Below are 10,740 nucleotides of genomic sequence, written 5' to 3'. Positions count from 1 at the left end.
TCACATATAATGAAGTAAATACGTATACAAAATACACATAAAATAATGTAAATTCGTATCAAAATAAATAAACAAAATACCAATAAAAGAATGTGTATTTGTATAAATATAAATATAAAAAATACACATAAAATAACGTAAATTTGTATAAAACTATATACAAAAATAAACAGAAGTAATTAAATTCGTATGAAAATAGATATACAAAATACAGATAAAATAAGCTAAATTTGAATTGAAATGTATATACAAAATACAATATTTTATGTGTATATTTGTATTTGTATTTAGGTTATTTTATGTGTATTTTGTATATATATTTTCATCCAAAATTACATTATTTTATTGGTATTTTCTTAATTTAATTCGATACGAATTTAGATTATTTCATAGGTATTTTCTATACATATTTTTATACTCATTTACATTATCTAATGTGTGTTTTGTATATATATTTTTATTCAAATTTATTTTATGTTCATTTTTGTACATATATTTTCATAGAAATTTGCGTTATTTTATGTATATAGTTTTATATAAATTTACGTTATTTTATGTGCATTTTGTATATTTATATTTATACAAATACACATTCTTTTATTGGTATATTGTTTATTTACATTTATACGAATTTACATTATTTTAAGTGTATTTTGTATACATTTTTTTATACGTATTTACTTAATTTTATGTGTATTTTGTATATGTATTTTTTTTAGAAATCTACGTTATTTTATGTGTATTCGTATATATATTTTGAAACAAATTTACATTATTTTATATGTATTTTGCATATCTATTTCAATACAAATTTACCTTATTGTATGTGCATTTTGTATATTTATTTTAATACAAATTGAAATATATTATGTGTATTTTGGTATCAATAATTTTATAAAAAATGCGTTATTTTATATGTATTTTGCATCTTAATTTTCATACAAATTTGCATTATTTTATTAATATTCTGTGTATATATTTTGATACGATTTTACATTATTCTATTTGTGCTTTGTATATATTTTTTTATACATATTTACATTATTTAATGTGTATTTTGTTCATATATTTCATACACATTTACGTTATTATATGTGTATTTGTTTATATATTTTCTTTCAAATTTACATTATTTTATGTGTATTTTGTATATGTATTTCAATACAAATTAACCTAATTTTATATATTTTCATACAAATGGAAATTATTTTTGTTTATTTTTTTATATATTTTCATACAAATTGTCGTTATTTTATGTGTATTTTGTATATTTATTTTTTCTTCAAATATTCGTTTTTTATCTGAATTTTGTTTATTGAATTTGAAACGAATTTACCTTATTTTGTATATCTATTTTCATAGAAATTAAAATACTTCTGTGTATTTTTGTATATAGTTTTGTATAAATTTACGTTATTTTATGTGTATTTTGTATATTTATATTTATACAAATACACATTCTTTTATTGGTATTTTGTATATTTTTTTTTGATGCGAATTTACATTATTTTATGTGTATTTTGTATACATTTTTTTATACGTATTTACTTCATTTTATGTGTATTTTGTATTTATATTTTTATAGAAATCTACGTTATTTTATGTGTATTCGTATATATATTTTGAAACAAATTTACATTGTTTTATAAGTATTTTGCATATCTATTTCAATACAAATTTACCTTATTGTATGTGTTTTTTATATATTTATTTTAATACAAATTTAATTTTTTTATGTGTATTTTGGTATATATGGTAAGGTAAATTTGTATTGAAAGAGACATTCAAAAATACATACAAAACAATGTAAATTTGTTTCAAAATATATATACGAATACACAAAAAATAACATTGTTTTATATGTATTTTGCATATCTATTTCAATACAAATTTACCTTATTGTATGTGTTTTTTGTATATTTATTTTAATACAAATTTAATTTTTTGATGTGTATTTTGGTATATATATTTTTATAAAAAAAAAAAAGCGTTATTTTATGGGTATTTTGCTTCTTTATTTTCATACAAATTTGCATTATTTTATTAATATTCTGTGTATTTATTTTGATACGATTTTGCATTATTCTATTTGTGTTTTGTACATATTTTTTTATACAAATTTACGTTATTTTAAGTGTATTTGTTTATGTATTTTCATTCAAATTTACATTATTTTATGTGTATTTTGTGTATGTATTTCAATACAAATTTACCTAATTTTATATGTATTTTGTATATTTATTTTCATACAATTTAAAAAAAATTTAGGTTATTTTATGTGTATTTTCTATATCTATTTTCATACAAATACACATTCTTTTATTGATATTTTGTTTATTTATTTTGACGCGAATTTATATTATTTAATGTGTATTTTGTATATATATTTTTATACGTATTTACATCATTTCATGTGTATTTTGTATAGTTTTAAACAAATTTATATTATTTAATGTGTATTTTGTATATATATATTTATACAAATACACATTCTTTTATTGGTATTTTGTTTATTTATTTTGATAATAATTTACATTATTTTATGTGTATTTTGTATACATTTTTTATACGTATTTACTTAATTTCAGGTGTATTTTGTATATATATTTTTATAGAAATCTACCTTATTTCATGTGTATTCGTATATATATTTTGAAACAAATTTACATTGTTTATATGTATTTTGCATATCTATTTTTGTGTATTCTGTATTTATTTTTGTTATACATAGAATAATGTAAAATCGTATCAAAACAAGTACACAGAATATCAATAAAATAATTTAAATTTGTATGAAAATAAAGATGCAAAATACCCATAAGATAAAGCATATTTTTTTTAATACATATACAAAAATAAACATAGAATAACTAAATTTGTATTAAAATTAATATATAAAATGCACACATTCAATAAGGTAAATTTGTATTGAAAAAAAAAAACGCAAAATACAAATAAAACAGTGTAAATACACCTAAATACACATAAAATATTTAAATTTGTATTGAAATAAATATACAAAATGCATATACAGTAAGGTAAATATGTATTGAAAGAGATATTCAAAAATACATATAAAACAAAGTAAATTTGTTTCAAAATATATATACGAATACACATAAAATAACGTAGATTTCTATAGAAATATATATACAAAATACACATGAAATTATGTAAATACGTAAAAAAATATATATATAAAATAAATATGAAGTAATGTAAATTCGTGTCAAAATAAATAAACAAAATATCATGAAAAGAATGTGTATTTGTATGAAAATAAATAATAGATAATAAATTTGTATGAAATATATATGCAAGATACACATTAAATAATGTAAATATGTAAAAAAAAAAATATATACAAAAAACAAATAGAATAATGTAAAATCGTATCAAAATAAATACACCGAATATTAATAAAATAATGTAAATTTGTATGAAAATAAAGATGCAAAATTCCCATCAAATAGCGCATTTCTTATAAAAATATATATACCAAAATACACATAAAATATTTAAATTTGTATTGAAATAAATATACAAAATGCACATACAATAAGGTAAACTTCTATTGAAAGAGATATGCAAAAATACATATAAAACAATGTAAATTTGTTTCAAAATATATATACGAATACACATAAAATAACGTAGATTTCTATAAAAATATATATACAAAATACACATAAAATTAGGTAAATACGTATAAAAAAATGTAAACAAAATACACATAAAATAATATAAACTCGAAACAAAATAAATAAACAAAATATCAATAAAAGAATGTGTATTTGTATAAATATAAATGTACAAAATACACATACAAAATAAACATAAAATAAGGTAAATTTGTAATGAAATATATGTACAAAATACACATAAAATAATTTAAATTTATATGAAAATATATATACAAATACACATAAAATACCATGAATTTGTATAAAATTATATATTCAAAATAAACATTAAATAATGTAAATGCGTATGAAAATATATATAAAAAGTACATATAAAGTAATGTAAACTCGTATCAATATAAATCAACATTATACCAATAAAATAATATATATTTGAATAAAAATAGATTTACAAAATACACATAACATAACTAACATTTGTATTGAAAACTATACAAAAATACATAAAAATAATTTGAGTTTGTATGAAAATAGATATTCAAAATACACCTAAAACAAGGTAAATTTCTTTTGAAATATATATACAAAATACCCATAACATATTGTAATTTTTTGTCAAAATATATAAACAAATACACATAAAATAACGTAAATTTGTATGAAAAATATACACAAAATACACATAGAATAATGTCAAATCGTATCAAAATGAATGAGCAGAATATCAATAAAATAATGTAAATTTGTATGAAAATAAAGATGCAAAATACCCATAAAATAAAGCATAATTTTAAAAAAAATACATAAACAAAAATACACATAGAATAATTAAATTTGTATTAAAATTAATATACAAAATGCATATACAATAAGGTAAATTTGTATTGAAAAAATATGCAAAATACACATAAAAGTGTAAATTTGTTTAAAAATCTATATACGAATACACATAATATAACGTAGATTTCTATAGAAATATATATACAAAATACAAATGAAATGATGTAAATAAGTATAAAAATATATATACAAAATACACATTAAATAATTTAAACTCTGGTCAAAATAAATAAACAAAATATCAATAAAAGAATGTGTATTTGTATGAAAATAGATATACAAAATACTCATAAAATAAACTAAGTTTGTATAAAACTATATACAAAAATACACAAAAATAATTTAAGTTTGTATGAAAATAAATATACAAAATACACATAAAATTAGGTAAATTTGTATTGAAATACATATACAAAATACACATAAAATAATGGAAGTTTCAATGAAAATATATAAACATATACACTTAAAACAACGTAAATTTGTTTCAAATATATATAAAAAATACTAATTAAATAATGTAAATATGTATAAAAAAATATATACAAAACACAAATAGAATAATGTAAAATCGTATCAAAATAAATACACAGAATACTAATAAAATAATGTAAATTTGTTTGAAAATAAAGATGCAAAATAGCCATAAAATAACGCATTTTTTATAAAAATATATATACCAAAATACACATAAAATATTAAAATTTAGGTTAAAATAAATATAAAAATTGCACATACTGTATGGTAAATTTGTAATAGATATGCAAAATACATATAAAACAATGTAAATTTGTTTCAAAATATATATACGAATACACATAAAATAACCTTGATTTCTATAAAAATATATACAAAATACACATAAAATGAAGTAAATACGTATAAAAAAATGTATATAAGATACACATAAAAATCGTATCAAAATAAATAAACAAAATACCAGTAAAAGAATGTGTATTTGTATAAATATAAATATACAAAATACACAAAAAATATCGTAAATTTGTATAAAACTATATACAAAAATACACAGAAGTAATTAAATTTGTATGAAAATATATATACAAAATACAGCTAAAATAAGCTAAATTTGAATTGAAATGTACATACAAAATACATAAAATAATGTAAATCTGTATCAAAATATTTATACAAATACATATAATAACGTAGATTTGTTTAAAAATATATAAACAAAATACACATTAAGTAATGTAAATACGTATAAAAAATATGTACAAAATACACATATAATCATGTAACTCGTATCAAAATAAATAAACAAAATAGCAATAAAATAATGTAAATTTGTATGAGAAAACATATACAAATAACGCAAATTTCTATAAAAATATATGTACAAAAATGCACATAAAATAAAGTAAATTTCCATAAAATATATATAAAAACACACACTAAATAATGTAAATGCGTACATAAAATAACCTAAATTTGTATAAAACTATATACAAAAATACATATACAAAATTCACATCAAATAATGTAAATTTGAATGAAAATATATAAACAAATACACTTAAAATAACGTAAATTTTTATAAAATATATATGCAAGATACACATTCAATAATGTAAATGTGTATAAAAAAATATATACAAAAAACAAATAGAATAATGTAAAATCGTATCAAAATAAAAACATAGAATATCAATAAAGTAATGTAAATTTGTATGAAAATAAAGATGCAAAATTCCCAAAAATTATCGCATTTTTTATAAAAATATATATACCAAAATACACATAAAATATTTAAATTTGTATTGAAATAAATATACAAAATGCATATACAGTAAGGTAAATTTGTATTGAAAGAGATATTCAAAAATACATATAAAACAATGTAAATTTGTTTCAAAATATATATACGAATACACATAAAATAAAGTAGATTTCTATAAAAATATATATACAAAATACATTTGAAATTATGTAAATACGTATAAAAATATATATACAAAATACATATCAAATAATGTAAATTCGTGTCAAAATAAATAAACAAAATATCATGAAAAGAATGTGTATTTGTATGAAAATACATAATAGATAATAAATTTGTATAAAATATATATGCAAGATACACATTAAATAATGTAAATATGTATAAAAAAGTATATACAAAAAACAAATAGAATAATGTAAAATCGTATCAAAATAAATACACTGAATATTAATAAAATAATGTAAATTTGTATCAAAATAAAGATGCAAAATTCCCATAAAATAGCGCATTTCTTATAAAAATATATATACCAAAATACACATAAAATATTTAAATTTGGTATTGAAATAAATATACAAAATGCACATACAATAAGGTAAATTTGTAATGAAATATATGTACAAAATACACATAAAATAATGTAAATTTATATGAAAGTATATATACAAATACACATAAAATACCATGAATTTGTATAAAATTATATATTCAAAATAAATATTAAATAATGTAAATGCGTATAAAAATATATATAAAAAGTACATATAAAATAATGTAAATTCGTATCAATATAAATCAACATAATACCAATAAAATAATATATATTTGAATGAAAATAGATTTACAAAATACACATAACCTAACTAAAATTTGTATTCAAATACATTCAAAAATACATATAAATAATTTGAGTTTGAATGAAAATAGATATTCAAAATACACATAAAACTAGGTAAATTTCTTTTGGAATATATATACAAAATACCCATAAAATATTGTAAATTTGTGTCAAAATATATAAACAAATACACATAAAATAACGCAAATTTGTATGAAAAATATATACAAAATACACATAGAATAATGTCAAATCGTATCAAAATGAATGAGCAGAATATCAATAAAATAACGTAAATTTGTATGAAAATAAAGATGCAAAATACCCATAAAATAAAGCATATTTTTATAAAAATACATATACACAAATACACATAGAATAACTAAATTTGTATTAAAATTAATATACAAAATCCATATACAATAAGGTGAATTTGTATTGAAAAAATATGCAAAATACACATAAAAGTGTAAATTTGTCTAAAAATCTATATACGAATACACATAATATAACGTAGATTTCTATAGAAATATATATACAAAATACACATGAAATGATGTAAATACGTATAAAAATATATATACAAAATACACATTAAATAATTTAAATTCTCGTCAAAATAAATAAACAAAATATCAATAAAAGAATGTGTATTTGTATGAAAATAGATATACAAAATACTCATAAAATAACCTAAGTTTGTATAAAACTATATACAAAAATACACAAAAATAATTTAAATTTGTATGAAAATAAATATACAAAATACACATAAAATTAGGTAAATTTGTATTGAAATACATATACAAAATACACAAAAAATAATGGAAATTTGAATGAAAATATATAAACATATACACTTAAAATAACGTAAATTTGTATCAAATATATATACAAAATACTAATTAAATAATGTAAATATGTATAAAAAAATATATACAAAAAACAAATAGCATAATGTAAAATCGTATCAAAATAAATACACAGAATATTAATTAAATAATGTAAATTTGTATGAAAATAAAGATGCAAAATAGCCATAAAATAACGCATTTTTTATAAAAATATATGTACCAAAATACACATAAAATATTAAGATTTGTATTAAAATAAATATAAAAAATGCACATACTGTAAGGTAAATTTGTATTGAAATAGATATGCAAAATACATATAAAACAATGTAAATTTGTTTCAAAATATATATACGAATACACATAAAATAACGTTGATTTCTATAAAAATATATACAAAATACACATAAAATGAAGTAAATACGTATAAAAAAATGAATACAAAATACACATAAAAATCGTATCAAAATAAATAAACAAAATACCAGTAAAAGAATGTGTATTTGTATATATATAAATATACAAAATACACAAAAAATATCGTAAATTTGTATAAAACTATATACAAAAATACACAGAACAAATGCACATTCTTATATTATTATTTTGTTTATTTATTTGTTTCGAGTTTATATTATTTTATGTGTATTTTGTTTACATTTTTTTATACGTATTTACCTAATTTTATGTTTTTTTTGTATATATATTTTTATAGAAATCTACGTTATTTTATGTGTATTCGTATATATATTCGTATATAAACAAATTTACATTGTTTTATATGTATTTTTGCATATCTCTTTCAATAGAAGTTTACCTTATTGTATGTGCATTTTGTATATTTATTTCAATACAAATTTAAATATTTTATGTGTATTTTGGTATATATATTTTTATAAGAAATGCGCTATTTGATGGGAATTTTGCATCTTTATTTTCATACAAATTTACATTATTTTATTAATATTCGGTGTATTTATTTTGATACGATTTTACATTATTCTATTTGTTTTTTGTATATATTTTTTTTTATACATATTTACATTATTTAATGTGTATCTTGCATTTATATTTCATACAAATTTATTATCTATTATTTATTTTCATACAAATACACATTCTTTTCATGATATTTTGTTTATTTATTTTGACACGCATTTACATTACTTAATATGTATTTTATATATATATTTTTATACGTATTTACATAATTTCATGTGTATTTTGTATATATATTTCTATAAAAATATACGTTATTTTATGTGTATTCGTATATATATTTTGAAACAAATTTACACTGTTTTATTTGTATTTTGCGCTTTTTTTTTCAATACAAATTTACCTTATTGTATGTGTGCATTTTGTATATTAATTTTAATACAAATTTAATTATTCTATGTGTATTTTTGTATATGTATTTTAAAAAAAAAATATGCTTTATATATGGGTATTTAGCATCTTTTTTTTCATACAAATTTAAATTATTTTATTGATATTCTGTGTACTTATTTTGATACGATTTTATATTATTCTATGTATAACAAAAATAAATACAGAATACACAAAAAATAGATATGCAAAATACATATAAACAATGTAAATTTGTTTCAAAATATATATACGAATACACATGAAATAAGGTAGATTTCTATAAAAATATATATACAAAATACACATAAAATTAAGTAAATACGTATAAAAATGTATACAAAATACATAAAATAATGTAAATTAGTATCAAAATAAATAAACAAAATACCAATAAAGAATGTATTTGTATAAATATATATATACAAAATACACATTAAATAATATAAATTTGTTTAAAACTATACAAAATACACATGAAATGATGTAAATACGTATAAAAATATATATTCAAAATACACATTAAATAATGTAAATTCGCGTCAAAATAAATAACCAAAATATCAATAAAAGAAGGTGTATTTGTATGAAAATAGATATACAAAATACACATAAAATAACCTAAATTTGTATCAAACTATATACAAAAATTCACAAAAATATTTTAAATTTGTATGAAAATAAATATACAAAATACACATAAAATTAGGTAAATTTGTATTGAAATACATACACAAAATACACATAAAATAATGTAAATTTGAATGAAAATACATAAACAAATACACTTAAAATAACGTAAATGTGTATAAAAAAATATGTACAAAACACAAATAGAATAATGTAAAATCGTATCAATATAAATACACAGATTATTAATAAAATAATGTAAATTTGTATGAAAATAAAGAAGCAAAATACCCATAAAATAACGCATTTTTTTTATTTATAAAAATATATATACCAAAATACACATAAAAAAATTAAATTTGTTTTAAAATAAATATACAAAAAACACATACAATAAGGTAAATTTGTATTGAAATAGATATGCAAAATACATATAAAACAATGTAAATTCGTTTCAAAATATATATACGAATACACATAAAATAACGTAGATTTCTATAAATATATATAAAATACACATAAAATGAAGTAAATACGTATAAAAAAATATATAAAAATACATAAAATAATGTAAATTCGTATCAAAATAAATAAACAAAATACCAATAAAAGAATGTGTATTTGTATAAATATACAAAATACATAAAATAACGTAAATTTATATGAAACTATTTACAAAAATACACAGTAATTAAATTTGTATGAAAATATATACAAAATACACAAATAAGCGAAATTTGAATTGAAATATATATACAAAATACATGAAATAAAGTAAATTTGTATCAAAATATTTATACAAATACACATATAATAACGTAA

The sequence above is a fragment of the Eriocheir sinensis genome, unplaced genomic scaffold (genome assembly GCF_024679095.1).
Source record: "Eriocheir sinensis breed Jianghai 21 unplaced genomic scaffold, ASM2467909v1 Scaffold133, whole genome shotgun sequence".
In the NCBI taxonomy this organism is placed as follows: Eukaryota; Metazoa; Arthropoda; class Malacostraca; order Decapoda; family Varunidae; genus Eriocheir; species Eriocheir sinensis.
Note: the sequence above shows the minus strand (reverse complement) of the source record.